Raw genomic sequence first — 26,039 nt, 5'->3', positions numbered from 1 at the left:
GGCAGCAGGTGAGAAGAAGTCTGAGCGGTCTTCTAAGACCTTTGAGGGTGCTCCGGCGATGGGGGCCCAACAGAAGGCAAAGCACTGTGAGTGCGCGGTCACCGGGAGTGCCGTTGTTTCGGGCTCCTTGGCTACTAGGTAGGGCGCGATGTCACCGACACCGTCAACCACGAGCCAACGCTCAGGCTCGGTAAAAAAGTTGGAGAACCCGGGTAAGCTTCTGGAGAAGCCCCGGCAGGTCCCGACGGAGAAAGCCAAGTAGGAGGGAGGCAGTGACCTTCCCCCCACGGTGAAGGCCTCAGACGCGCCCAAGGTCATGAAGGCCAGATTCACCCGGCTACGGCCTCGATTGAGGGAGTCGTGGCGGCCCTGGCGAAGCCTGCGGAGGTGACCCCAGTGGAGACGACCTCCAGGCCTAGAGTTTCCCTGCCATCCTGCAGGGAATCATCTTTCCAGCCTACAGAAAAGACCCCCATGAAACACCGGGATGAGAAAGGGGGGGGTGAAGTAGTCCTAATGGACTCGGATACCTCTTCCGAGGACGAGCTCTCTATCGTCAAGGCAACCCTGGACAAGAGGTTCGAGGAGAGGGCGTGCGGGAAGGATCACGACGAGGCGGACGTGGAGAGCGAGGGTGGACCCGACGAAGAGTGGCAGATCGACGAGGAACCAGACACCCCAGCGCTCCCGACGCAACCGATGCCACCTCCTATGGACAGGCAGGATGACATTTTGCTGTCACTGCAAACCCTGTGCACCGAGATAAGGACGAGGCTACCCTTGCCTCTGGTGGATGATCCAGCAGCGCCTGGAGCGTCGGGGAGTCCTCTACCCAAGCGGAAGAGAGTCCATCCTCCCCCACCCTTCCATCCTTCACCTCCATCCCCTCCACTGAGGGATGAGACGGAGACGGCAACGACGTGGATGGAGGACGGTGGTGACGACGGAATGGATCTTCCATCACCCCCTCCCCGGGCCTCCCCTCCCGACGAAATTGACTCCTTTCACGCCATGAATGCCAGGGCATCAGAGCTGTTCCAGCTATGCCCCAAAGAGCAGAAGAAGGAGGGGTTCCTCTACCAACGACGGGAGGCCAAGAGGAAGACAGTCCTCTCAGTCCCGTTACTGGACGACATCTGGGACGAAGGACTGTCCCTTCTGAAGAACCCGTCCACAGCCCCTGCGAAGAGGGACCAGTACGAGAAGAAGTACCGGGTCCCAGATTCCACGCCTATGTGCCTCATTGCACAGCCGTCCCCGGATTTGGTGGTAACTGCGGCGGCCATGAAGAAATCGACAGGGGCGACGGCATCAACTTCCACTTCATGAGTGGGGGCCTGGTGGAGGCTGCCCCTGCACTGCTGGGGGTGGGGGTGGTGGGAGACATGGGTGGGGGCCTGGTGGAGGCTGCCCCTGCACTGCTGGGGGGTGGGGGTGGTGGGAGACATGAGTGGGGGCCTGGTGGAGGGTGCCCCTGGATGCTGGGGGGTGGGGGTGGTGGGAGACATGAGTGGGGGCCTGGTGGAGGGTGCCCCTGGTGGCGGGGGGGTGGGGGTGATAGGGGACATGAGTGGGGGCCTGGTGGAGGGTGCCCCTGCACTGCTGGGGGGTGGGGGTGGTGGGAGACATGAGTGGGGGCCTGGTGGAGGGTGCCCCTGGTGGCTGGGGGGTGGGGGTGGTGGGAGACATGAGTGGGGGCCTGGTGGAGGGTGCCCCTGGTGGCTGGGGGGTGGGGGTGATAGGGGACATGAGTGGGGGCCTGGTGGAGGGTGCCCCTGCACTGCTGGGGGGTGGGGGTGATAGGGGACATGGATGGGGGCCTTGTGAAGGGTGCCCCTGGTGGCGGGGGGGTGGGGGTGATAGGGGACATGAGTGGGGGCCTGGTGGAGGGTGCCCCTGGATGCTGGGGGGTGGGGGTGGTGGGAGACATGAGTGGGGGCCTGGTGGAGGGTGCCCCTGGTGGCGGGGGGGTGGGGGTGATAGGGGACATGAGTGGGGGCCTGGTGGAGGGTGCCCCTGCACTGCTGGGGGGTGGGGCTGGTGGGAGACATGAGTGGGGGCCTGGTGGAGGGTGCCCCTGGTGGCTGGGGGGTGGGGGTGGTGGGAGACATGGGTGGGGGCCTGGTGGAGGGTGCCCCTGGATGCTGGGGGGTGGGGGTGGTGGGAGACATGAGTGGGGGCCTGGTGGAGGGTGCCCCTGGTGGCTGGGGGTGGGGGTGGTGGGAGACATGGGTGGGAGCCTGGTGGAGGGTGCCCCTGGATGCTGGGGGGTGGGGGTGGTGGGAGACATGGGTGGGGGCCTGGTGGAGGGTGCCCCTGGATGCTGGGGGGTGGGGGTGGTGGGAGACATGAGTGGGGCCTGGTGGAGGGTGCCCCTGGTGGCTGGGGGTTGGGGGTGGTGGGAGACATGGGTGGGGGCCTGGTGGAGGGTGCCCCTGGATGCTGGGGGGTGGGGGTGTTGGGAGACATGGGTGGGGCCCTGGTGGAGGCTGCCCCTGCACTGCTGGGGGGTGGGGGTGCAGGGGGACATGAGCAGGTGTGCAGGGTAGTCCCCTGTTTTGTGGGCTGCCTGCAGGGGCCGTGGAGGGTGTACAGGGAACACCTGTGAGGACCCACCCAGCCTAATTGCGTGTGATAATTCCCGCACACCCCTGTAATACACGTACCTGGCCAAATCGCATGTGAGAATTCCCGCGCACCCCTGTAATACACGTACCCAGCCGAATCGCGTGTAGAACTTCCCGTGTACCCCTGTAATACACGTACCAAGCCAAATCGCGTGTGATGATTCCCGCGCACCCCTGTAATACACGTACCTGGCCAAATCGCATGTGAGAATTCCTGCGCACCCCTGTAATACACGTACCCAGCCGAATCGCGTGTAGAACTTCCCGTGTACCCCTGTAATACACGTACCCAGCCAAATCGCGTGTGATAATTCCTGTGTACCCCTGTGATACACGTGCCCTGGCTAATCGCGTGTAAAACTTCACGCGTACCCCTGTAATACACGGACCCTGGCTAATCGCGTGTATAACTTCACGCGTACCCCTGATATGCACGTTACCCGCTTTGCGTTCCTTGTTTGGCAGCCCTGTAGACTGGTCCAGGGTTAGCGCAGCCCTTTGCGATGATTTAGCGATTTTGATGGCTTTTCCTTGCGCGAGAGCGTTCTTGGGGGTGTTACTGGCGCTGCTGCAGGGTCGCTGCGATACTCTGCGCCACGGCTGGTTTGGGAGCCTAAAATCCATGAATACGCTGTGCGCGGAAATCGGTTTTGGCGCACGTGCCTGGCGCAGACAATCGCACGCGGACACTCTGCGCCAGCCGCTTGCGACACTTTTCTGCGAAATTCTATGAATTACCGTGTTAGATTTTTAGTGTCTTTCAGTCCAAATTTACTTAAACTGCTGAAATCCACAGCTCAGCCAGTCTTGTTATAAACCTTCAAGTCACTTCAGAAATAACTTTACATTGTATCCACCTCTCAGTAAGTCTTTCTTTGGCCTGGTTTGGGTTCATTTATTCAGTTTTACACAACAAAAAAAAAAGTCTGGTGTTGTTTTAAAACGCCGGCTTTCTGATAGTGGTGAGTACTGGTAATGCACCCATTTTTGGGATTTAAGAAAATGAATTCCCCACAATTCTAGGTTGCTTTTGGCAATCAGCATTGCCATTCCCAATGGTTTCAGGCTACTGTGTGGGTAGTCCAATGGTGGTTTTAGGCAGTGCCCTTCTGTGCCCATAACATCGGCAAAATTGGGTGGCAGCCTATTCTTCATGCACTTCCCTGGGCATTTTCTGGGAAGCTCTGGCCATCATGATGTTTTCAATGCCAGTACTGCACAGTTTTTGAGGTAGGGCTCGGATGCATGGGTAAAAACATCCCACAAGCCCCCCTCTTGCGATGGCCGTTCTGTTTCACTGATGGGACTCGCAAGACCTGGGATGTTTCCTCATCTTCTTTCAATAGATGGCACAGTTCAGCATCTTTTCCTCCATCCGGTCGGATCGATCGGTTCTCCTCGCCGGTCCTGATGGGAGTATTGGGCGGTACACTGGGCCCCTTGCGTCTCTGCTCCCGGTCTCCGGATCGTCCTCCTTGGCCCATCTCCAGGTTTTCTTTCTCCTAGGACGACAAAGGAAGAGCGGCAATATCTATTCATGGACATTTCTCCCCCACCATTGATATAGTGGGGTGGCATATAAATTTATAGTCAAAACATATGAACATGCACATTTCTTTTTGCATTCAAAAACAAAAACACCCACATTGAGAAACTCAGAATTTGATAGGCGATATGTAGGATATTTTAAGTTAGAACTGAATTAATCTGAGACAGTACCCTCTAGGATTCCAGAGGATTCCTCCAGTTGTTGCAGAGTGTGCCTGGGATGGCAACACTTCAACTGGTTAATGTGGACCCACTTGTCTTCCCCCTCTGCCAAACCGCCTTTGGGGATGTGGATCTTGTAGGCCACAGGGGAGATCTTGTCTATAATCTCAAAGGGTCCCTTCCATGTAGGCAAAAATTTTCGCTGTTTGGCCTGGTTCCTTTGGAAATTGTATAGATAGACCCGGTCCCCCACCTGATATTCCTTCCTGGAAGTCTTCAGGTCATAGTGGGTCTTCATGCTATCAGCTGATCTTTCTAGATTCCGCTGAGCATAAGCAAAAGCATGTTGAAGGTGTTTCATTAAATTTGCCACATACTCATGAGTTGTGGAGGCATTTATCAGTGTCTGCTCTTGGGTCCTGTAGAGCAAATGCTGAGGAAGCACCATCTTGCGCCCAGTCATCAACTCAAATGGTGACATTTTGGTTGCAGATGAAGGGGTAGATCTGATGGCCATTAGGACCAGAGGTAATCGAATATCCCAACTTGGCCCAGAATCTGCCACAAACTTCTTTAATATGCTCACAATGGTTCGGTTATATCTCTCTACTGCCCCAGAAGAAGCTGGCCGGTAAGCAATATGCAACTTCCTTTTGACCCCCAGTATCTCCCACATCTTTGTCATCACTTCACTGGTGAAGTGGCTACCTCTGTCTGACTCAATCCTTTGAGGTAGGCCGAAACGGGAAAAGATGTGGTTAATCATCAGGGCAGCTGCCGTTTCTGCCTTGCAGTTTGGGGCTGGGAGACATTCCACCCACTTGGTAAACAAGCATGTCACAGTCAACATGTACTTATTCCCCCTATCAGAGCGAATCACAGGGCCTACAAAGTCGATTTGTAAATCTGACCATGGCAGTGTCATCCCCCTCTTTTGGAGAGGCGCGCGGTGTGTGAGGGACATCGGCTGAAATTGTGCACACACAAGACACCCCTTCAAGTATTGGTCAAGGTCCTGCCCCATGTGTGGCCAGTAGGCAACCTCTCTTAAGATCTCAAGTGTTGTATGAAACCCCCTATGACCGGCTGTAGCCGCATCATGGGCGTGACTTAACGTCAGGCTTCGGAATGAGGTAGGAACCACCCACTGATCGTGGCCAGCTTTGGATTTCCTTACCAACAAACCGTCTTGGATTCGGAACATTTTTGGACATTTCATCAACACTCTTAGGTCCTCTTTCCCAATATAATCGGTATCCGTCAGGGGAAAGTTCTCAGGATCCTCAAGGTGTTGGTAAAACTTACCAATAATTGGATCCCCCTTCTGAGCGGTAATCAAATCAGCATCAGGGGTCTCCTTACTCCATTGTGCAATTGAAAGGTCGTTGTGAGCATTTGTCTGGGACCTAGTGATAGCAGTGACCTGGATTTCCCCCAACAGGGACTCAATCTCAATTAGATCCCCTTGGATGGCCCCGGTTTTGGCCAGCTGATCAGCTAAGTCATTTCCAGTTTTGTCTGGTCCCTCTACTTTGGAATGACCCTTGATCTTCTTCCAATAGATGGTCATTACCTTCGAGGTGACCAGATCATCAATGTTTTGGATCAACTTCCCATGTTTCAAGGGTTTGTTGTTAGCACATAACATGCCTCTGGTTTTCCAATTAACCAGGTGCTCCACGAACCCGTTCCGTACATAATCCGAATCTGTGATTATGACCAGTTCGTGGAGTTGATGCTGGACAGCAGTGAGGATGGCCTGATGCACAGCCATCAATTCTGCCACCTGACTACTTCGGGGACCAATTTTGTATCCAGCGGAGGGTTCTGGGGACTCATTCACCCATGCATTCCCTACGCCGGCCACCAGTTCTTTCTCCCCGTCGTTGTCAACATGGTAAGAGCATCCATCCACATACACAGTGGGCATTCCCTCACACTTGTCTTCTTCAAAGACTTTGTGGGGGGAATTAAGGTATGCCTCCATGTTGTCCTTTATTTTTAGACTTTCGTCCTCGAGACAGTTTTCTCTGGCACAATCATGCAAGTCAGCCAGACCTTGCGCGAGGGGACTCTTCTTGTTTTGGCCATATCTGACCTCCACAGGAAAGCTCGGGAATTACTCACATTTCCGGCCCAGATTCTGTCACTTTGGAGATATTGCAGAGGCTGGTGTGGAGTCTCCACTATGATGTGTTCCCCCTGGATAAACGGGCGGTAATTCTTCAATGCCCACACCGTTGCCAGGAGTGCCTTCTCACAATCGTTGAATTTTTCCTCCACATAGGATAAAGTTTTGCTCGCATAGGAGATTACTTTATTGACCTTGTCATGCTTTTGGTTTAATACTGCCGTCAAGCACGTATTAGAGAACCCCGTCTCCAGGAAGAACTCCTTGTTTCTGACAGGGTAAGCTAGGCAAGGCGCTTTTGAGAGGCTTCTTTTGAGTTGTTTTACTGCCTCGGCTTGTTCTGGACCCCATTCCCACTTGACCCCCCCCCTTCAGGAGATGAATCAGGGGTGTGGTGATCTCTGCGTAGCCCTCAATGAACTTTCTGCTGTAATTAGGCAGTCCAAGGAGGCTCCTTTGTTCCCGCAGAGTTGTGGGGTCTTTCAGTTTCTGAAGTGCTTCCACTTTCTTTTCCTGGGGACAGAGACCCTGAGGAGTAATCTCATGCCCCAAGAAATTAACACGGGTTCTACACCACTGTGCTTTCTGAAAGGAAAGTTTTGCTCCGGCGGCCCTCAACTGCATCAGAACATAACGGATCTCCGCTATGTGTTCCTCCACAGATGAACTTTTGATGAGGACATCATCTACATAAGCCAGGTTACCCCTCGCACCCAGGTCGGGCATGGCCTTATGTAGGAAAATATTGAACTCATTACCGGAGTTAAGGTATCCGAAGGGAGTCCGGGTCCATGTGTACTGCTGGCCCCCAAAGGTAAAAGCCAGTTTGTATTGGTCCTCCCTGCTGACAGGCACGGTCCAGTATCCATTGGTCAGGTCTATTGCAGTGAATACCTGTGACCCCTGAATCTGGGCCAGCCCTTGGTCAATGTAGGGAAGAGGCCATCGGGAAGTATGGACCCGTTTGTTGAGCTCCCTGAGGTCGGCGCAGAGTCTCCACCGGCCGTTTGGCTTCAATATTCCCAGTACCGGATTATTGAAGGTGCTGTGGACTGGACGGATTATTCCCCGGGACTCAAGGTTCTTAATTATTTCAGTAAGGGACTCCATTGATGCGAGAGGCAAGCGGTATTGCTTCACAAACACAGGAGTCATGCCAGGGTCCGCGGGGATTGTTGTTGTGTGGATGTCAGTGCGACCACAGTCATATGAGTCTACCGCAAAGAGATCTTGGAAATCCAAGAAAACTTGTTTCAACTTTTGCTTTTGTTCCAGAGTCACACAGGCATTAGCTAGGTTGACTCTCTCTTCCACCATCTGCCTGAAGCCTGGAAAGACTTCTGGTTTGGCTATCTCAGCGGCCTCCTCCAGCTGGGTGGAGAAGTCCCTGGTCAGAGTGCTGATTTGGACTGGAGGCTTCAGGTGGGAAAGGCAGCCCTCATGGACCTGGAAAATCACCTCATCCCTCCTGAAGTCACAAGTCACATCTTCCTTACCATAAGGGCAAGAAGTGTACACCAGGAAGTTCCCCCCATGCCGGGTAAAAATCCTGTCTGGTGCTGTATTGTCATCGCTGTCACTGTCAAAACAGTCCTTGGGGATTGGTCCTAACAGTTCATTTCCTAAATCAATGGAAAAATGTCGGTCATCAACCGCCATTCCAATAATGGTGCCTGCGGCTAGAGTAATACTCTTTAAGTCGCTGTTATACACCTCTATTAGAATGGTGTCATGTTCTATGTTGACTAATGGAGTTGGGTTTACCCCCAACCCTTGCTGTTGGAGAGAAGCGTTTAGATGTATGTAAGCATCAGGGTTTTTCAAATGTTGTCCTCTTTTAGCTTTCACTTCCAGGGAGAATTGTCGGGTCCTTTCTGGGATGGTGACTTCCTATTTGATCTGAATTTCAACTGCATAAGGTAGCAATTGAGCTGACCTAAATGCTTTTTCTGGATCATCAAAGCCCATAGGATTATCCGCTAATCGGGACCAAGCTTTGAAGTTTATTAGGTCCAAACTAATGGCAAAGCGATTGAGAATGTCACTGCCTAAGTAAAAAGCGGCAGTGACGTCTCGCATGACCCAACAATTATGGACTATGCTCTTGTTGCCAATGGAGATTTTGAGCATACACCTGCTTGGCAGGAGATGTTTGGAATTAGGCGCTTCCAGGTCCGTTTCCCATTTGTCTATCAGTTTGAAGGTGGGAACGGCTGGATCTTTTGGGAGTTGGCGAAATATGGCTTAGCTGATGAAGCTCTTACCGTTGTTCACACACACTCGAGCGAGAACAGAGTCCTTCCCATCATTTAATTGGACAGGGATGAACAACTGCTCTCCAATTTGCTGAATATCAGCCATGCTCTGAGCTGATTTCCCATCTTTCTGGACTATAGGAGTGGGAGTTTCTGATTGTGGATTAGTATAGAATTTCAGAGTGTTTCCTTCCAGCGTGGAATACCACTTTAGACTGGAAGGAAGGTTGATTTTCAGAAATAGAGAGGACCCCCCATCACCAGTCTGTTGTCCTACTGCTATTACTGTCACATCTGGAATTTGGTTATTCTGGAAGTGGAATTCTACTTGGTCAGATTTTTGTTCAACCATGTGGCATGTGCCGTTTAAACTAACATGGTTGACACTCTGTTTTAATTTTATGGGTCGGCTAGTCTGGGTCCAGAGGATCTTGTTTACGCAATCTATTAGGGGTGACAACCTTCTCAGGAGGTCATTCCCTAGTAAACAAGGGGTGCCCTCTGGGGTCACAACTATGACCGGGTGTTTCAACTTGTGTCGCCCAATTTTAATGTCCAAATCTGCCGTCCCCTCGACGGGAATTTCCTTCCCGTCAAAGTTCTGGAGTTGTCCAGGAAGAGAGGTGAGAGGAATTTGGTAATTCCCTCCCCTTCCTGCATTCAGTTCATCAAAGGCCCTTCTGGACAGAAGGGTAGCTTGAGATCCCGTGTCCACCAGCGCTGAAATCGTACCCTGCCCCTGTACTTGTACCGGGGCATAATATCTTCCCTCCTTCTCCTCAAGGGGGCACAGATAATGCACATTTTTGGACAACTGGTGGGCTAACTTTCTGGTTTTGGACATTGCTAGCGAAGAGATTTGGGCAGAATTCTGTGTAGAGCCTTGGGAATCTGAAAGAAAAAGTTGGCAACTCGAGATCAGAGCCATTGTGGGTTCCCCTGGCTCCGGTTCTGGGCCGCCCCCCCCTTTTTGGAGGCAGTCACCAGGATTGGTTTGAACCAGGGGATTTTCTTGCTGTTGGTTCTGGGATGAGATGGTGGGCGGCGGTAGCTCAGTCTCCCCATCTCCCCAGTCTGGATTTGCATCCCTAGGGACCCATTTTTCTTTGGGAGGAGTTCCCCCCCTCTCTGAAGGAGAAGATCCTTTTCCCAGGATCCTCTGAGGATCCCTCTACCTCAAATTGGAAGATCTGTACCTCCTCCTCAAACTGAGTCTGTTTGGGTCTTCTGTTTCTCCTACCCCCCCTCTGCTCCTTGGGTGGCAGACTTTCAGGGGTAGGAGATTTTGTTTCCGGTTCCTGGTTTTCCAGGGGCTGTTTACAAGTTGGGAAGGAAGCTTCCTCCAAGGCTTTACACCCCCCTTCCCCTTGTGCCTCCTCCCTGGGAACCGGTGAGTTATCGGGGTGCTGCCCCCGTCATTGTTCTGGAGCACCAGGTCCAGAGTTGGGTGCGTTCTGCGCCGGCATGCCGATCTGAGGGTTCTGCTGAGCCCTCAGTATGTGACCCAGATCCCGCGCCATGTTTTGAACCTGGCGCTCTAACTGGGAAACCCGCTCAGGCTGATACGGGGCCCTGTTTTCTCCCCTGGGCTGATCCCGGGAAGGGTAGCTATCCCTTCTTTGGTAGTACCCCTGGTTGGGAAGATTTGGGTACCCCTCCACCCTTGGCCTCCCCTCTCCCGGAATAGGTTGTCTGGGCTCAGGGAATTGGGGAAAGAAGGATGGATGATTTTGGGGTTGGAAATTGGGTGGATACCTGGGGAAAAAGTTCTGCCCAGGATTCGGAGAATTTCTGCCCTCCGGTGGGAAGTTAGGAGGGAAGTTCCCTGGGTTAGGTGCTTGGCTGGATCCCCCCCCTTGGGCTGGAGGAGTCCACACATAACCCAGGATGGGTCGATTTCCCTTGTAACGGGGACTTACATAATCAGGAGAGCGAGGGACCCCATTTGTGGGGCTGCCTCCTTGGCTCCCTGTCTGTGACTGGCCCGAGGACCTTCTGGGCCTAGCATTATTAGGTGCAGGTAGGTTTTTAGGCCCCCCCATCTCCAAATCCAAAACGGGGGCAACCTTTACCTCTGCCACCTTGGCAGCAGCAGGGGTGCTATTGGTTTTGGGGTTTTTGGGCTGGTTTTTGTTTTCCACCGGTTTCTGTACCTCGTAGATGCGGGTGGCTTGTTCAATGACCTATTCTAAAGATCTTTTCTCATGAAAATCTCTCACGAGCTGGGTCATTATGTATTTGGGCAAGGCATGGAAAAAAGTATTAACAAATTCTCTGCTGTCTGTGCGCACCCTTCTGGTGGTCTGCGCAAAGGCCCGTTTCAGTTCTTGCACGAATTCTTGTGGGGCCTGATCCTCCCCACATTGCAAATTGTAGGCTACCTTGCGAGCCTCTTGAGGATTTCTGTGAACAGAAACATGTTTCAAGATGGTCGCCTTATAGGTGGACCACCTTAAATGATTTTGGTCCTCCAGCCCCGCAAAGAAACTGGAGTATTCTGGGGAGAATGTCCATTTGACGTACTGGATGCAGCTACTGCTGTCCTTCAAATGGAAAGTCTCCATCATTTGCTCATAGAGCTCCAAGTGTTCCCAAACAGAGTACTTGGCGTTCTTATGATAAGGCATGATGACACTCCTGATTGCCCTAATCTGCTTCAATGGGTCCTTAAGCAAGGCCCTTTTTGCCTTATTGGCCTTTTTGGTCCGGGTAATCCTGGTCCATTCATCCTCTGACTCAGAGGCACTGCTCCCAGAGGTTCCTGTCTGATCTTCCAGGTTTTCCCGGATTCTGCGAGCCTGGGAATGGCTGGCAGAATGTGGGGACCTGGTCTCATGTGTCCTGTACCGTTCAGAGGAGTCTTCAGATTCCTCTTTGCTGCCAGGATTTGATGGGTACCCCCCCCACTGACCTAACTGGGCAAAGGTTTTCAGGATGCCCTTAATGGGCCTACTCTCCTGGGGTTCCCCACTAAATTGCACTGTGCTTGGGTGCCCATACCCGGATGCCCGCCCATCCATTCCTGGGAGGTACTGGCCTATGAGCCCCATGCTTCTGGCTGGATAGTAATCTGCCATCCCTGTGGCCCGGTGTTCATGTGCGCCAGGGGACATGGGGGTGGCAGAGTCCAGGGACTGAGAGAGATAAAAGCCTCTGGTACTAGGGCTCCTGAGGTTATGCTCAGGAGTTTCCCTTTCCCAGCGAACCTGGTCTCTATCCGCCCCTGCTCCCTGTTGCAATGCAAGAGCCTGCGCTTTCAGTTCCTCAGTTAAGGCCTTACTAGACTCTATCAGTCTCTCCTGCATCGCTACCTTTTGTTGGAGCCTATCATTGTGCTGGCAGAGAGCCTCATTCTCTCTCTGCGTTTCCTGATTGGTCCTGGAGTACTGGGCCAGTCTTTGCTGCAGGAGGGTTACCTCCTGAGCTGTGTCCCTATTGGCCTGCTCCTTTCTTGCTAGAGCATCCTCCACCCTCCTGGTGTGCTCTAACAAGTTCTGGTGTTCTTTTTGGAGGTCACCCAGTCCCTAGTGGGCCAGGTGATTTTCTTCCATTTTTCTTTTTAAGTGGCAGACTTCCTGGCCTAAGGTGTCCCTTTCCTGACTAAGAGTCTGCATCTGTACCGTCAGGTCGTCCCTTTGCCTTTGGAAGGCACCAGCTTTCTGGCGCTCCTGATCAAACTCTGCCTGGGTATCCAGGTCTTTCAGAATCAGTTTATTGCTCTCTGCCTTCTCCCTATCTAGGTGGCTTTGCAGGGTGACTACCTGCTCAGCACATACCCTATTGAAGTCTAACTGTTGCTCCAGCTTTTTCTGGCTCTGCAGTAGGGAGTCCAAACCTTCTTGGTACTCCTTCTGCAAGGCCAGAAATCTGGTATCCTGGTCAGCCTTTTCCTGTTGCAGGATGTCCATATCCTTCTTTATTTTAATGATGTGCTGTCTACTCTCATTTTCTGACTCCTGGCTCCCCTGCAGCCTCTGCTCAGAAGAGACCAGGTCAGATTGGACCTTCTCTAACGCCATCTGTCGCTTATTCGCCAGATCTTGGCTTTCAGTACATTTATCCTGCATGTCTCCCATATATAGGTACAGGTATGCCGCTATCCTAACCATATTGTCTTGTTCATCCTTAGCTTTAGGAGCCATGTATAGTTCACTCAGGGCCACATGTAAGGGACCCTGATCTCTCCATGTATCCGACCCTGTTTCCGTGACCTGTTGCGTGATGGCCTGCAACCAGACCATGCGGTCCTGGTGAGTCCACTCACCTCTCACAAATAATTTATGTAAGAAGTGCTCTCTGGATATTTTCATGTCTACTAAGGTCGTCATTCTAGAGATTGGTCTCTGTCCTGACTTACAGAAGTTTGTATTTTATTTTTGCAAAACAGACCTTTTCCTTAGAGCGTTCCTTTGAGGAGTGCTTTACAGCGTAACACAGCCTGGTGATCCGACCGGATATGTGTATCTGGTCAGCTGGCACACTGTATTAATCTGCACAAGTGATAGATCTAACCCAAACATCCGGCCCGAGCCCCCAATTTGTAAGGGGATTCAATTCAACACTACAGCTAAGTCAATGCCTAGTCTGGGATACTGAATGGAAACCCTTATTGATATATCTTTATGGTCCAGTTCATGCGTTCTGGATTACTACCCCTATATAACACCCCTCTCTTGGAATCCCCCTGACCCCACTGAGCCAAGAAGTAGTTCTGTTTTGCAAGTTAAAAGGTTTGTTTGAGAATTTAAACAATATATATATATATAGATCACACTTTATAATAAATTAAGAATTGAATATCACACTTAGGGCCTCATTACAACCCAGGCGGTAAGTTACCGCCTGGGTTGTGACTTTACCGCCATGGCGTAAACTACGTTTACGCCATGGCGGAATGGGGATTTACCGCCCCATTCCGACCTTGGCGGGGCGGTAAATCCCCATGACCCATTTACCCTTCCCCATTCCCATTTTTGCCCCATAGGGCATAATGGGAGTGGGGAAGGCGTTAATTACGCCACCGTAAATTACGGTGGCGTAATTAACTCCATGGTCCCTTAGCGCCATGGATTTTAACACCTGCTAAAAGCAGGTGTTAAAACTCGCCATGGCGCTAAGGGACCTCGTAATCAGGCGGTAAGGGTCGGCGCTGTTTACGGCGCCGTAAACCCCTTACCGCCTGAGTTGTAATGAAAGATTAACAACGGAGAATCTGGCACTAGCACACTTCTTTATAATCACTAAGGAGTTGATATGAAATGGATAAGGTAGCACACTGGTAAATAGGGACAGAAGAATAATGTGGTAGAGAATGCTTTATAGGGTTCAAGGAAATGCAAGGTTGAATGAATGAAATGCAGTATAGAAAATAAACTGATATGGTTTCACAAAAGACAAGGTAATCACTTTTCTCTGGCAATGCACTCAGCCCTTGATGCAATGCAAGGAAATGGAAGGGAAGCACACAGTTCTCAGAAATGCAATCAAATGTAATTCAGTTCACCCCAGCAGCTTAGACTACAGAAGTTTAAAACACAGGCCCAAAATGCTTTTATATGTGCTGGCAATGAAGTGAAAAATATGCTAAAATGCTTTTAATTCCCTCTGGAGGTTCAGGGTGAGTGGTATCTAGTTAATATTAGTCCAGGCTCACTCTAGCAATGATTCAGGGATGGTTCTTAAGAGGCAAACACATTTTTAGCAAGGAAGCTGCTGTTTTCACACATGGAGAAATTTGCAAATCGCGGCAAATTCGCGAGTGCGTTTTTCGCGATTGCGGCGAAAGTATATGGAGTAGAAATGCGGTTCTAGGTTCGTTGAAAAGCCAAGATTACCAGCTTTTAGAGGAAAGTTACTGCAAGTCTCTAAGACAAACGGTCACGGAGATATGAGTGATTAAATAAAGGTAGTTTTTCAGATTTGAAATTTTAAAGTTCAAAGTGACAAGTGACAGTTTTGCAAAATGACAAGGTACAACTTCTAGGAGACAGTTCTGGTTAGATTAAAATAGATTGAATTATATTATTTTAACTAAGAGATTGGTTCTGCACAGTTCGGCTAGGTACTCACAATATATTTAGAAATAGAATGGGCCTCGCCACGGATCTGGTCAGGTTTTCTTCACTCGCCACAGACGGTCTCTGCGCACAGCGGTCTGGGTCAGCTCTGCTCTGCCTCTGGTTCTGGATACTGCTATCGCTGTTAGGTTTGCTGGATGCTGAGGCCCACTGAGAAGAGTTCTCAGTTTGTGGGTTTAGGCCCTTGCTTTGAGTTCTGAATCAAGTTCTTTGGAGTTTTAAAGTCTAAGTGTTGAATCTAGTATCTTCTGGATGTTGTGTGGTCCGGCAGAGCGCGTTGCAGCAAATGGAATTGAATGTCCCTATCTGTCCTGACTGTCTGCTTTTATGTGTTTTGAAAGTGGGTGTGTGTGCAGCATCACTAGCCAGCCCCTCTCTCAATTGCCCATTGGCCACTTCCTCCTCTTCCCCTTGATTGGGGGAATGAAATGAAGTGTCATCATGATGAGGTCTGTTTATGATACAGAGAACCCACCCCTGTCAACTTTACACACAATCTATATTTGATCAAAAAGACATATTTGCAACGGTACACATTTGTTTAAAATTACATGCACCCATCACATATCACAGGAGGTATACCCTGTCCAAATCTGCTCTTCCTGAGAGCTTGCATTGAGAAATGGCACATTTTGCACTTTTTAACTGGTTTCGCAATATCGGACATTACCCCAAATTTATACACATGTGCGCAAGGAGTATGGACATTAATTGATGAAGTGTCAGATTTTTAACATGCATACATTTTAAGTAATACCCTCTTAACTGCTAGCTTGCCCCCAGATCATACCACCGGTTCTAAAAACCCCTTAAAATGTGGGCAGAAAAATCACAAGAATTATGGTATCATTTATAAAATTTTCACATGTCCGCTCTATGAATGATCCATCTTTTTAGAGTTATGTTCTGGCCCCAAAGGGGTGTGGTTTCCCCCAGCACAAGGTTGAATTTCTGGTTTTTCCAGTTCTGCCAAGCCAGCTTGCTCTCACAGGCAGTGCTCCTCCCCTTTCCTTCCAGGAGGAAGCTACTTTTACGACCCCCATAATAAAACATTTGCCTGAGTCAGGACAGGGCTTTGTTCAATTTCCTGCAGAGCCCAGGTAATTCAATCAGAGAAGTGTCATATCCCTTTTGGTGGGAACAGCAAAAGGCAGCTAGGCCTGGGAACTGCTGTGGATCCAGTTTCACTCCAATTGGGGGGAAGTTGTCAAGCAGAATCCAGTTCCTTAAGCCAGGCCCCAGCTAATGTCACTTTTAGTTACCCAGTTTTCTGCATTCAAATAAAATTAACCATTTTTACATATGCAGCTAGAATGCTGATTCTAAGTTTAAAACTATGACATTTAAACAATTGCAACCTATGTGACACTCAAAGTAGGTCACTCATTTCTTTTAAACATTTAGATTTTTAGTGTCTTTCAGTCCAAATTTACTTAAACTGCTGAAATCCACAGCTCAGCCAGTCTTGTTATAAACCTTCAAGTCACTTCAGAAATAACTTTACATTGTATCCACCTCTCAGTAAGTCTTTCTTTGGCCTGGTTTGGGTTCATTTATTCAGTTTTACACAACAAAAAAAAAAGTCTGGTGTTGTTTTAAAACGCCGGCTTCTGATAGTGGTGAGTACTGGTAATGCACCCATTTTTGGGATTTAAGAAAATGAATTCCCCACAATTCTAGGTTGCTTTTGGCAATCAGCATTGCCATTCCCAATGGTTTCAGGCTACTGTGTGGGTAGTCCAATGGTGGTTTTAGGCAGTGCCCTTCTGTGCCCATAACATCGGCAAAAATGGGTCGCAGCCTATTCTTCATGCACTTCCCTGGGCATTTTCTGGGAAGCTCTGGCCATCATGATGTTTTTAATGTCAGTACTGTACAGTTTTTGAGGTAGGGCTCGGATGCATGGGTAAAAACATCCCACAGTTCCCTCCATTGCCATTGCTGATCCGGCTCATCAACCAACTCAAGAGCTCACGGTGCAGGATGATCCTCGTCGCACCTGCGTAGCCGAGGCAGATATGGTTCCCGGACCTTCTGGACTTGTCAGCGTCCCCATCAATCAAGCTGCCAGTGGACACGGATCTTCTCTCCAGGGAAGGAGGCGCCATCCTCCATCACGACCCGAAGTCGTTGAACTTGCAGGCCTGGCTCCTGCAGCGTTAGAGTTTGGAGGATACGACATACCGGCCGACTGCAGAGAGGTTCTTGCAAAGGCCAGGGCGTCCTCAACTCTTAAATGCTATGGACACAAATGGAAGAGGTTCTCTGTCTGGTGCCACGCACAGAAGATTAACCCTCTACGGATTACGGCTCCCCAGGTACTGCCGTACCTTCTGCCGCTGGCCAAGGCTGGACTGGCGCACGCGTCCTTAAAGATTCATCTTGCTGCGATCTCCCGATACACCAGAACCACGGGGCGGACTTCTTTGTGGTCTCATTGTCTGGTGAAAGAATTCATGAAGGGACTGTTCAGATCGTTCCTGCCGGTGAAGGCTCCGGCCCCGGCGTGGGAGCTCAACGTGGTGCTGACCAAGCTCATGGGACCTCCGTTCGAGCCTCTGCACTCGGCTCCGTTGAAGTTCTTGTCGTGGAAAACAGCGTTTCTTGTGGCCATCACCTCCGCACGAAGAGTGGGAGAGATCCAGGCCCTTTCCTGCAAGCCCCCGTACTTGACTTTTCACGACACGAGGGTAGTGCTCAGGTCGCACCCCTCCTTCATGCCCAAGGTGCCGTCGGACTTCCACCTCAACAAACCCTTGGTGTTGCCTGTTTTCTTCCCGGAGGGGTAACATTGAGTCTCTACAGGAATTTTTTACCTATTTGAATTGCCAGCATAACACCATCAAATTCACGATGTTGCACTCAAAGTCGACAATCAATTTCCTGGACTTATGCATTAATGTAAAAGTAGGACATCTGGCTTGCTCTCTGTACAAAAAAACGACTGACAGAAACACTTTTTTACACTTTAAGAGCTTTCATCCCAGATCCCTTAAAGAGAATTTGCCGTTCAGCCAATTTCTCAGACTCCGTAGAAACTGCACAGAGATTGCTGATTATTACATACATGCTAACAAACTTGCCAGTGACCTCAAAGAACGAGGTTACCCAAAGAAACTGGTGTCTCACTCCCTCAAAAGAGCAAGATTCACCCCCCGGGAAAATTTGCTAGAGCCTAGCCTGAGGGAGGGAAACCAGAATCGTATAACATGTGTTACAACTTACAGTACACAATCTTTTTTGATTAAGAAGACACTCTTGAAATACTGGCCAATGGTGAGTAACTGCTTACAAGATAAAGGTAAACCATTGTTTGCCTTTAAAAGATCGAGAAATCTGAGAGACAAACTGGTGCATTCAACGAGTCACGGCAAGCCGAACACAAGCCTTAGAACTCTCAGACCATTGTTGGGACACTACCCTTGTGGAAATTGTCGGGCCTGCAAATTCACAAGGAAAATGTCCAATTTTAAAATCCAGGAGAGAACATGGGACATACGTTTCTTATCCAATTGCAAAACATCGAATGTAATATACTGTATTCAATGCCCATGTGGACTGAGATATGTGGGCCAAACCACAAGATCAGTGCACATAAGGATTAATGAACACCGATCCAGGATTAGGTGCAAGAACCACCAAGCACCAATGGTGTCTCATTTTGTTGCTTTTGCACATACCCCGGATGACATTCAATGGTGGGTGTTAGATGTTGTGAAAAACAGCTCCAACCTGAAGAGAGCTTTGAGCAACAAAGAATCCAGATGGATCCATCGTCTGCAAACTCTCGATAAATCGAGAGGACTCAATGAAGAATCTCCCTCCTATGAATTCTCACAATGATTTTGGGTATGCTTTAATCCAGCCTTGTGTAATGCTGTCAGTGACCCTTGAAATCAATGTCTTGTCAACTTACCCACATAGGGCTCTGTCCAAAATCTCTATAACAATTTGCGTTTCCAAAATATGGATTCTAAATCCGCAGTGCTGAAGCACATTATACCTGTTAGATTTGTATTTGCTTACATGGCACCTACTACATTCTGACTACTAGAGGCCATTAGTCATTTTCACTTTACTTATCACCCAGTTTAGTGTCCGTCCTTTTCCAGATCCTGGCAGCCACTCTTTCTCCCTAGTTGGTTGACATAACAGCCATTTATTGTACTTCACTTACTTCCCCAGAGCTGGCACACACGAGGTTAAGTTAACCTTTTGGGATATATGGCTATTTTTGAACAGCCTGCAGCTATTTGAGGGGTATTAGCCTGCCAAACATTATGGCATATATCATTAAGACCTCATTGCCATTAAGTCTTTGATGTTGACTTTATTCGTCATTTGAAATATTGGCCCTTGTTAATACTGAGAAATCCTCTCGGCTAGGATGCACTTTCCTACTTGACCGCTATCAAAATAATGGCGCTCTTCCCCCAACCTGGACTGCTGTTGCAGTTCCCAACCACTATGGAAGCGTGGACTACTCGCTGTACGTCACGCAACTCGATGCTCCTATACTAACCATTGTAAATATATTGGAGCACATACAGGCTGCCCTGTTTACTCTGCCACACGGTAATGGGGAGACTTTGGTGCAGCTTGTTATTAAACGGACTGACTTATTTGGATATTCAGAGCAATGGTATATGCTCTGTTCCGTGAAGATTCGTGTGCTTAATTACAGTGCAGGAAGCAACTTTGCCGTATCACAGAAGTTGGTGAGTTCGTGTTTGCTGCCTGTTAACAATTTTAACCCTTTTCTTTTATAACTATGGCCAGCACACAACGAGAGTGCACCTTTGACATGCCATTTGCATTCTTTTCTCTTTCGCTCCTAGACGGATTCACAAATAGTGAACAGCCAGCAGTCACAGATATTAGAGCCCTATATGAAAAAACCGGGCTTCTTAAGAACATTACAGCAAGGTATTGCTTTTAATTATACGCTTTACTCCTTGTTACCAACATGATATATCCTCTTTAGGACTCTTTGAGACTAGAGGATTATAAATATACATACTGTGGTTTGGGTTTTTGATTTTTTGTTTCTCTTCAGGCATTTTGTAGCAGACACAGACTACATCAGGTGAAGTGCACCTTGGTGCCCTTCAGTGAGTCGACATTTTTGCATTTATATCTGGTCCTGTTGGTTTTGTGTTTTACTTCGAAACCCTATTTGAGGTAAAGTATTGCCTCTAGCTTTTGGGCACACCTTCCTCAGATCTGTTTTTCCTGCATCATTAAGGGCCTACTGCCTGTAATGTCCTATTCCATTCAGGCGAACCAGCACGTACATGGGATGATGTTTTTCTCTACTTTTCCTTCCTACTGAAACCATAATGTGGCGGTTCTATTAAATTATTTATTTTTTCATTTACTTCATTTTTTCACTTTTTGGGCTAGGAGTGACACACCTTTTTATTCCTTTAGTGCACGATTCTTCAGTGCATGTTGAATTACTTTACACTGAGATTGGGTGTGTACTCTTGCTCTCCCTTTCTGTCCTAGCGGCTGTACTGATTATTTGCTTAGAATATACCATTCTTGAACTATTCATTTGTTACAACCCTGGGCTAGGAATTGGAATGCTTTTAAATATTGTTCAGCCATCGTTGGGTGGCTTTTTTAACTTTAACATCCCCCCTTTATTATTTTTGTCTCTTTTCCCTAGGGGGTAATGTCTTACACATCTGACCTTTGGTCCTGAGGAAGGCGTTTTCTGTTAAAGTTCTTACGCCGAAACGTATTTGACCACACCTGGTTAACCTTTTTTGGCCCCCAGAGGTGATATCTGTGCCTGCATTTGCTAGGCCAGATCCTATACGTATCTTATGTTCTTTATCAAATAATCGAAAAACATCCTTGATGTACATGGTGTGACTTCATATCTGGTGAAGTGATAAAATCAAAGTAAATGATCCAATTTTTTTGTTTGGTCAGAGAGAAAGAGGTGTGTATAGGTAATACATATACCGTATCACCAATTTATAACCTGTGGGGACACTCTTTGTTGGTTTTTGCTGATTGTTTTCTTCCCGTCGCCTTCGTCGCCGGCTGAAAGGACTTTGCACTCGCTGGATGTGGCTAGAGCGCTGAAGTTCTACGTGGACCGCACAAAGAGTTTTCGGAAGACGTCACAACATTTTGTGAACTTTGTACCTGTCAATCAGGGGAAGGCTCTCTCAAAGGCCTCCATTTCCAGATGGCTCTCCGGCTGTATCATGTACTGTCATCGGTTGGCAAACCGACCGCTGCCTGGCCGTCCGAGAGCCCATTCCACCAGAGCGATCGCAGCTACCACGGCGTTCCTATCTGGTGTGCCCTTGCTGGACATCTGCAGGGCTGCTACGTGGAGGTCGACGCACACCTTCACGAAATTCTACTGCGTCGATCGGGATTCCAGGGAAGAGTCCAGGGTCGGCCAAGCAGTGCTGCGCAATCTGTTCGCCTAAGGTGAGCCTGGTGAGGAGGTAAGAATTGATTAATGTTGAGTTTGATGTAATGCTTAATGTTGAGCCTTTGCCACCTCCCGTGGTTGTGCTTGTGTGTACTGCTATGTATTCTTTATTCATGAGCATGTGAATCCATGCCAGACCCCATGCTGGAGAAGGAACAAGTTACTTACCTGTAACTGTTGTTCTCCAGCATGGGTCTGGCATGGATTCACATGCGAACCCTCCCGCCTACCCCTCTGCGGCTCTTCACTTGGTCATACTGCCACTTCACGTGCTACCAAATCTGAAGATGGCTGCCAGAGGCGGGGCTTAGGTAGAGGGCAGTCATTGGCTGTGGTCAGTATGACGCAGAGATCAGTGATTGGTTACTACTACGAAAGACAGATCAGAAACGAAACTGATACTGATTTTTTCTTTACCGAGGATTCCCAGCCTGACGACGGGGAATATTCATGAGCCTGTGAATCCATGCCAGACCCATGCTGGAGAACAACAGTTACAGGTAAGTAACTTGTTCCTTCCTTGAGCTCAGCTGGAACATGGCCAGACTTGAATGAGGCATTAATGAAGGCAGTGATGAGGGGTACAAGGGCAGGGGCACAGTCCTTGATCACCTGGGCTGGGCAGACGTCCCCTTTACAATTGGAGGGCTTGATGGATCTAAGGAGGGCAGCGACTTCGGTTTCAGTCATGTCCTTGAACTCAAACAGAGGGGCTTGGCTGGTGTCAGCTAGTGGAGCAGGGGAGCCAATGTGTTTGGCTAGAAGGTTGTTGAGGGCTTTTTGGTGTGCAAGGATCTTGGCGTGTAGAGTGTCCTATTTATCCAGCATGGCGGATTGAATTTTGTTGCACCAGGCTTCATCTTTTAGTAGAGTAGGAGGGGGGGACGCAGGGGTCTCAAGCTCTCTAAAGATGGAGAAGATTTCTTTGGTCCCTGATTTGGCTTCTGAAATCCTAGCGTTGAAGGAGGACGCCTTAGCCTTGATTATGGCGTTTTTGTATTCAGTGGATAGGGCCTTAAAAGCTGCTTTAGTGGTGTCTTTGGGGTTATTCTTCCAGGCAGAGAGTGCAGCTCTTTTTTTTTGACATATCTGTGAGAGCTCCTGGGTGAACCAGGCATTGGTATGTTTGACCTTTTTTGTTTTTTTGAGGGTAAGAGGTGCTACAGTGTCCACAGCCTTGGTGATGATCCTTTTGAAGTCTTTAGCAAGTACTGATGGATCATTAGAGAAGGGCAAAGATAGTGCAGGTACGAGGAGATGTTTAGTAAGGTTCTCCTTTGTGAGCTGCCGAGAGCTTCTGGTGAGTGCGGCAGGGAGCGTAATCGCTGGCCTATGCGGCCCTTTTGATGTGGTGATGTCAAATTTAATGCAATGGTGGTCAGACCAAGGGATAGGGGAGATGTCTTTGACCTCAAGGGTGCAGTTGTGGTGGGCAACCCAGTCTAGCGTCCACCCTTTAGAGTGGGAGGGCCTGGAGATAGATTGGGAGAACGCAAGGTTGGAGAGAGCTTTATTGAGGGCAGTGGCGTGGGAGTCCTTAGAGTCATTGAGACCGAGGTTAAAGTCACCTAGGAGGATAACTTTAGATGAGCTTTTCAGATTGTCTGAGAGCGAGTGAATTAGGGCTTCCTGGAAGTCAGTGCTCGGCCCAGGCGGGCGGTAGACCGCATGGAAAGAAATGGTACAGGTGGCTGAGAGCTGGAGTTTGAGCAGGAGGTAATCAGAGCTCTGACCCAAGTCTGCTTGAATCCTTCTGAATTGTAGATTCTCCTTGGCAATGACAGCCACCCCCCCACCTCTATGAGTGGAGCGATCTTGTCTATGGATGGAATACCCTTCCGGGATGGCAAGTGAGAGGGCAGGGCCAGATGTATCGTTTAGCCAGGTTTCACTAATGAAGAGTAGGTCAAGTTTATTAGAGGTGATAAGGTCGTGAATATCGAGAGGGTGCGCCGGCAGGGACTGGGCGTTAACTAAGGCACAGTATAATGTGGTGTCCTTAGGTTGCAGGGTGTGGTCGGTGGTGGCAGGAGTTGCCACAGTGTGAGTTAGCGGTACAGGGCAAGGCGCAGCACTATTACCAGGGGCAGCAATCATGGAAACAGGCAGCAGAGTACAGGGCGCATCAGTATTAGCAGGGGCAGCAGTCATATAAGCAGGCACCAAGGTAGAGGGCGCAACACTTTTACCTGGGGTAGCAGTCATAGAAACAGGCAACAAAGTACAAGGCGCATCAGTTTTAGCAGGGGCAACAGGCCTCAATACTGGCAGAATATTGCAAGACACTTTATCAGTAGCGGGGTCAAGGAATTGATGGACGTGGTCAGGAGTGGTACCAAGGTTGTATGTGACACGTGAAGGGTCCGATAGGGTCCGCTTGGCTGACAAGGATGGGTGGTCCCAGGTGAAGAGGTGAGTCGGCACGTATCTTGGTGTGAGCCGATGGGCAAGAGGCAACACACCAGAGTGCCGTTGGGAGCGTGGACGCAGGTTCTGCTGCTGGATGGATGGAGGCAGCCGAGTAGCGTGGTTGGCCTTCCATGGAGTGGTAGTGCGGGAGTAAGCCCGTACATCAGTGGCTGGAAAGGAGGGGGGGGCCGTGCAAGGTGCAGGAGCATGGCAGTGGAGGGTGATGCTACCGCGGCGCCAGAGGGAGCGGGACATCCTGGCCCCAAGGCGGGCTAATCTGGAGGCAGCCCCAGGGGAGGAAGTAGGCGGGGGGTAGGCAGATATGCGTGACCCGAGCCACAGGTTCCTGGTTGTGAGCGTGCAGGGTAGAATGGGATATGCAGGGGTTGCCTAAGAACGGGGCAGGTGCGCAGCCTCATGATGGAATGCAAGATAAAACAATACTTGCCTGAACCAGATCTGGTGATCCTCCATGTGGGAGAAATTACTTGGTTCCAATGGGCCAGAAGGAGCGGAGATTGGCTCTGGTTTCACTATTCGGTTGGTTAGGCAACGTCTGCCCAAAGGCAGTGATCGCATGGTCACAGATCATCCCAAGGATAAGGTGGGGAGTGGCATGGTCAACTAGGCCACTGAACACCTATGCTAGGAAATTGAACAATGAACTGGCACGTCTAGCCAGAGGCCGACTTTGCGTGGTAGCCAACAATTTGGTGCGGGAAACAGACAGTATGCACCACGATGGAGTGCATTTATCAGACCATGCAACTGACTTACTGTTTGAGAACTTTCTGGCAGTAATGAACACGGCGCAGGCGAGGGGGGAGTATCCTCGACCGGGTGGTTGAAGGTCCTGGGGCAGGTGGGGGACCATGTGGTCAGTGATTTTCCCCTCCCATGGGGACCCTGAGGCTGGTTAGGTGCAGTGGTGAGGGCCCGGTCTGCCTCCCACTTGGGTGGCTTCGGCCCGCAAGGGGGATCCAATGGGAAGGTGGACGAGAAAAGGGGGGTGGGTCCAGGAGATGAAAGCTGTCGGACAAGAGAAGGATGCCTCCTGGGATCACAACCCTCAACATAGGGTATGGTGGGGAGGTCCGCAATGGCGCAGGGGGGACCACATCGCTGTACAAACCCCAGGTGGCAGAGTTAACAGTTCTACCGGGAACTGCCTGTCACAGGGAAGAAGTATTTAAATATGAGTTATGATTTATGTTAAAAATTGCTATCTAAGATGTTGTGATGTTCTTGATTACTAGGGTCGTGTTTATATCAGTAATGCATTGATTGGATTACGTTAATAATGTTAAAAGATTAAACATGGCCGGATATTTCCGTAGAGTATGTGGGTTCTTTCTCTTCGGTCTGACTGGCAATGCCTCCCTGGTAAGCCCGAGAGTGGGTCTCCTCCCCCAGTGCAGGGGCCGCAGGGTGGGCAGGACGGGAGGCACCGGAAAGGTGGGAGAGGAGGGGGCAGCTGCAGGTGCGGTCGCTGGGAGTTGGCCAAGGATGGGGCACACCCTTGGCGGAGTCAAAGGGTTGAGCCACAGGGGTGCCGACAACAGTCCCATATAGCGCTGGTATAAGGGATCAGCGAATGAAGAGAGAGCAGCAGATCCTCTACCTCGCCTTCAGGACCCTGCTCGATGCCGCCTCATGGATCTCGCCCTGGAAGCAGCTGCCGCGCTTTCTCTCCCTTCGCCGACCAGAGAGGACTCCTCGGCACTCCTCTGCCAAGTTTTCCATCCCACCCACCAATTTTGGCAGTAGGAGGAGAGGAGCAGGTGGCAGACCATGTGGTCAGTGATTTGCCCCTCCCAGGGGGACCCTGAGGCCGGTTAGGTGTAGTGGTGAGGGCATGGTCTGCCTCCCACTGGGGTGGCTTTGGCCTGGCAAGGGGGATCCAATGGGAAAGTGGACGAGAAAAGTGGCGGTGGGTCCAGAAGGAGAAAGCTGTTGGACAAGACAAGGGTGCCTCCTGGGATCACCCCCCTAATGTAGGGTATGGCGGGGAGGTCTGCAACCGTGTATGGGGGACCTCGCCGCTGTCCAAACACCAGGGGGCGGAGTTAACATTGCCACCAGGAACTGCCTGTCACAGGGAAGAAGTATTGTAAATATGAGTTATGATTTATGTTAAAAATTGCTGTGTAAGATGATGTGTTGGTTACTAGGGTTGTGTTTATGTTAGTGATGCATTGATTGGATTACAGTAATGATGTTAAAAGATTAAACATGGCCGGATATTTCCAAAGAATAGAGTGTGTGGGTTCTTTCTCTCCGGTCTGACTTGCAATGCCTCCCTGCTAAACCCACTGCTGGGAAGTTTAACGTGGTTCCAGTTGACAGTATTTCCACATTATGAAAATGTGCATA

The sequence above is a fragment of the Ambystoma mexicanum genome, chromosome 6q, assembly GCF_040938575.1.
Source record: "Ambystoma mexicanum isolate Mex_15411 chromosome 6q, UKY_AmexF1_1, whole genome shotgun sequence".
In the NCBI taxonomy this organism is placed as follows: Eukaryota; Metazoa; Chordata; class Amphibia; order Caudata; family Ambystomatidae; genus Ambystoma; species Ambystoma mexicanum.
Note: the sequence above shows the minus strand (reverse complement) of the source record.